Consider the following 5,000-nt stretch of genomic DNA (forward strand, 5'->3'; position numbering starts at 1 on the left):
CGAACTCTTTCCTTCGCTTCTTTCTTTTTGTTTGGCTTATACGTTTGCCATTTCGTACCCTCCCCTTTACCCGGCTGCGTGTGGACGCGCGTTTTGCTGGTTCAGGGAGTGCTGCAGTGGCCGGCGCAGCATGCGCCGGCCGCGGTGTAAGCACGTGCAAAGGATAGGGCTGCCTCATGTTATCGCCATTGAGGTTATCGTCGCGGCAATTGTTCATCAGCAGGAGAGCACAAGCAGGGCGTGGGGGGCAGTTGGGCTGCTGAGAGCCTTGGTGAGTCTAGTCAAGGCAGGAGGTGGCATAGCGTCTCTCCTTGTCTTCCTTGTCTTCTCTTGCTTTATGCCGGCAGAATGAGCGTTGCTATACACACAGAAATACACACAAAAATACATTCGCCTACACCTCCGTTGAAAGAAAGACACGCACAGGCTGACAGAAGTACTTCATAGTCCCTGGAGGGTGCGGCTACCGTCCCCGTTTCGTTTTTTTTCTCTTGCGCTTCTGCCGCCCTTTTTTCTTCAGTAAATAGTATACATTACTGCGGTGCACGGCCGGCACTGTTCTCCCCCACCCACTTACTTTGGGAGCAGCTCAGCTCGTCATCTGCACGTCTGTCCTTTCCGATCAACGAGCGGCAATCGGCCCCGTCCCTGATCCATCGCAGCGTCATCAAGAAGAACAAAAAACGAAACCCACAAAGAAGAGGCCCTTTCTCCTCTTCGCGCGGCAAGACCAACCCTACACATCACCCGACAACTCCTACGCGATAAGGCCCACTGGCAACGATGGCGAGCGCCAACCTCTCCACGACATCCGCAGCTCCGCATGCGCTTATAGAGAGGCTGCTAGCGGTGCGTGGTGCTTCCACGCAGCGCCAGGTACTTATTAAGGAGGAGGACATACGCACGGTACTGGATGCGGTGCGTGAGATCTTCATGTCACAGCCGATGCTCCTCGAGATCCGTCCGCCCGTGCGCGTGTGCGGCGACACGCACGGCCAGTACTACGACCTGCTGCGCATCTACGAGAAGTGCGGCTTCCCACCGTACTCGAACTACCTGTTCCTTGGGGACTACGTGGACCGCGGCAAGCACAGCGTCGAGACGATCATCTTGCAGTTCTGCTACAAGATTGTGTATCCCGAGAACTTCTTCCTGCTGCGTGGCAACCACGAGTGCGCCAGCATCAACAAGATGTACGGCTTCTTCGATGACGTGAAGCGGCGGTACAACATCAAACTGTTCAAGGCGTTCACGGACGTGTTCAACACGATGCCCGTGTGCTGCGTGATTAGCGAGAAGATCATCTGCATGCACGGCGGCCTTAGTCCCGACCTGACGGATCTCACATCTGTCAACGAGATCCTGCGTCCGTGCGACGTGCCGGATCGCGGCATCCTGTGCGATCTGCTGTGGGCGGACCCGGAGAACGAAGTACGCGGCTTCCTTGAGAGCGACCGCGGCGTGAGCTACCTGTTCGGCGAGGACATTGTGAACGACTTCCTGGACATGGTGGACATGGACCTGATTGTGCGCGCGCACCAGGTGGTTCAACGGGGCTACGAGTTCTTCGCGAGCCGCCAGCTCGTGACCGTGTTCTCTGCGCCGAACTACTGCGGCGAGTTCGACAACGACGCTGCCGTGATGACAATCGACGACAAGCTGCAGTGCTCCTTCCTGATTATTCCTGCGAGCAAATAGGCGGCTCACGGGCACCTTGAAGCAAAAAGGGATGGCGCAGCGCCTCTACATCGCATTTTTTCTTGTTGGCGGCGCGTTGGCTTTTTCAAGTTTGGAATGGGGTCGGGCGTGGAACAGTCCGCCCATCTCTCTTCTGCTTGGCACTTGTGCTCTCTTCGTTTCTTCTTCTATTTTTGGCGTCGCTGAGGCGATGTGGGCCATAACGATAGGAGCCGGAGAGGGCGTTATGGCACGACGAGGAGCACCCTATGGGTGGTGCCAAGGCCCACAGTGCCGCACCTGGAGCGTGTGTGCCTGTGTGTGTGTGTGGAGGGAGAGGGCCGCTCAAGCCGTCCACCTCTACACCCCTGCGAAAGGAGGAGCCGCCTCTGGTGCTGGCAGGGCGAAGCGCCCCCGTCTGTGGCGGCGGCATGACGTGCAGGGTGTCGGCGTGACTCGAGCGCCCTGAGTGCCTGCTGGTGTGTGTGCTGAGGCTGGGGCGCCGCGGCCGTTGTCCTGTGGTGGGGCGGGGCGGGGCGCATTGGTGCGGCGCGTGTGTGCGGCTGCGTGGCGCCCCGGGGCGGCCATGTGCCGCTGAGGGGCATGGGGGGAGGGCGGGGGCGGACGCCTCCCCTGTGCGGGAGTGAGGGTCGACGCTGAAAAAACTCGAAGGTGCAGAAGGGCTGATGTTCCTTTCGTCATGATGGGCCTGAGGGCGGCGGGCGGGGTGTTGACTGTCGGAGCACGTGGAATGCGCGTCCTTCACTAGAGGTGAAGTATGCGTCTGTGCGCGCCAGGGTGGCTATTTTTTTTCGTTTTTCGAAACAAGGGAGTTGTTCTGCGCAATCGTAGTCCTGTGCTGTCACTCGTTGGTGGTAAGGGCAGCCCTCAATGTTTGCCGCTGCTACAGCTCTCCTTGAGCAGTGGCGGTTAATCGCACGTGTGTGCGCTGATCGTAGAGCGGTGGTACGGCATGAGTGTACACGCCGGCGTGCTTGCACGGATCGCTCGGACGTAAGAAAAAGAAACGGGGGGTGGAAGAGAGGCTGAAGGGGATCGAAACATTAGGTGAGGAAAGGACAGCCCCTTTGTCTCCTCAACTGTGACGGGCACATGCGCACACTTGCATACGGCTTCGGACTCTAGAGGAGGGAGCTCTGTTACTCTCTCTTAATCGAAAAGGTTTGCAATCGATGGTAGTCATGTTCATGTCGCCGTTCCTGTTGGTGATAGTAGCCGTGCCTCTTTACCCTTCTAAGCCTCTGCCTCTGTGTCTAGTTGTCGAAAGGGCCGCGCGATTAACTGAGCATCTCAGTTTCTAACCGGTGTTTACGGTCGCTACGCGGCCCCTCTTTCGTTTTTGAGAATAGCTCTCTTTCTGTCCTGCTCCCCCCTCTTAGAAGCTTGCGCGTGCGTGTGGAAGTCGGCAGTGAGGCTCTGCCCGTTCTAGCCCTCGTTTTCTGCGAGAAGGGACGGTGCGCACAACTGATTGTAAGGGAAGGGAAGTGGCAGATGCACTGATTCCTTCCTCCCTTAACCAACGGTATTAGGGTAGTTCCTGGCCAGCGAATGCACATGTTCCCGAACGCAAAGCGCAACAGTAGCAAGAGGAAGAAGGAGGAAAGGAGAGCGGCGCGGTGACCCGCACGGGTCGGCTGCTTAGCGACCCGCCGTACTCTGCTCTTGACTGCGTATGTATATCTTCCTTTAAGTATCTCGTTTCTTTTCCCCCAGTGACCCTCCGTGAGACCACGCGCTTTGTCTGCCGTGATCGCCTCCACTTGTGTTGATGTATGCTTGTGTGTTTAGCTCCTCTGCGCTCTCGCACCCCGTGCGTATGCCTGCACGGCTCTGCGTGTGTGTGAGTGTGCCTCCTCTTCTCTTGGTGCGGGTCTCTTCCTGCCGTATGGAACACCAACGAACGCCTTTTATCACAAAGGCATTGACCTTTCATGGGCTTCGCGCTGGTGCTCTCTCCTATCGTTTGACTGCCTTTCATGTCGTCCTCCTCTTTCTTATCTTCCCTCATCCCCTCTCCTTCCTTTGTTTTCTTCACCCGCTAGAAAGAACGCAGTTATGGCCGGAAGCCACCGCAACGACAGCAGCTCCCCTGGCGGCCTAAATCCGCCAGTGAATAGGTGGGGGAACTGCCAAAGAGAGCGACGCGTATCGGCAAGACCTGCCGCAGTGACGGAAGTTTATGTTAGTGGGCTACCGCTCATGATGGTGCTCCTCTCAAGGCATCTCTTCGTTTTGTGACGCGTCCCCCACCCGTGAAGGCGCGACTTCCTGCACCCACGCAAGCGCGCACAAACGAGGCACATGCCGTTCCTCTGTGCACTGTGTCGTCTTCTCCTTTACCCCATTATCATCTTCATCGCTTGCCCCCTTCTTGATGCTGTTTTACCTCTCCTTTTTTTCCTATTGCCCGCTTACCCTCATCCCGCTTCACACACAGACACAGGCGCACACGCAGGCGCGCACCCGTTCGACAGCGCGCAGTGACGCACATGCGCACTCATCTATAAAAGCGCACACCTGAAGCATAAACACATACGTACACACGTTTTCCTCCCACCCACATCCACCCACACCCACTCACAGACACAGAAGCAAAAGGCGGCGTACGCCTGGGACAGCTGTTGCCATACCAAGTCGCCAACGGACACAACGGTAGGACCTTTCGGGCTAGCACGCCGCGAGAGAAAAAAAGAAGCGCCCGGTGAGCAGCACGAAGCAGTAAACGATACGAAAAAACGGAACGCGCATCAGCAGAAACGGAGAACGCGGGGTAGGCGCGACGCGACTGCCCACCGCTTTTCGTCGCTTCCCTCTCGCGCTCCTTTTTTGTTGTATGCGTCTCTTTCTTTCTGCGTGGATTGCCATTCTGTTCAGCTGATTCTCGAACTGCTCTCCCCCCTTCCCTCTCGTACTCGTCTTCCGCTCCCTCTCTGTCCTTCTCTCATTCTCTCGCTTTGTTTCGCCCTTTTTTTCGATTCGTCCTTTCACCTCATTTCGTGTGACTCTGTCACGCGCGGCTCTTTCCCTTTCTTTTCGTCTTTGTGTTGAGTTGCGTCAGATCTTTTTATTCCCCCGATTCGCTAAGCTTACCGCGCGGCCGCGGCTTTCAGTTGGAAGTCGGATGTCATCTGACTGCTCCTTCCTTTCCTCTTCTTTTGTTCCCTTTTCTGTGCTCTTGCCTGCTGTGTTTGCCTGTGTGCGTGTGTGACTTTCTCCGAACCTTTTCTTCCCTGTCTGACTCCCTGCGATCCTACTGCTTCCTTGGTGCCGCTCCCTCCCCCTCATCCCCTGCTCTGAGTTTT

The sequence above is a fragment of the Leishmania martiniquensis genome, chromosome 34 (genome assembly GCF_017916325.1).
Source record: "Leishmania martiniquensis isolate LSCM1 chromosome 34, whole genome shotgun sequence".
Lineage (NCBI taxonomy): Eukaryota > Euglenozoa > Kinetoplastea > Trypanosomatida > Trypanosomatidae > Leishmania > Leishmania martiniquensis.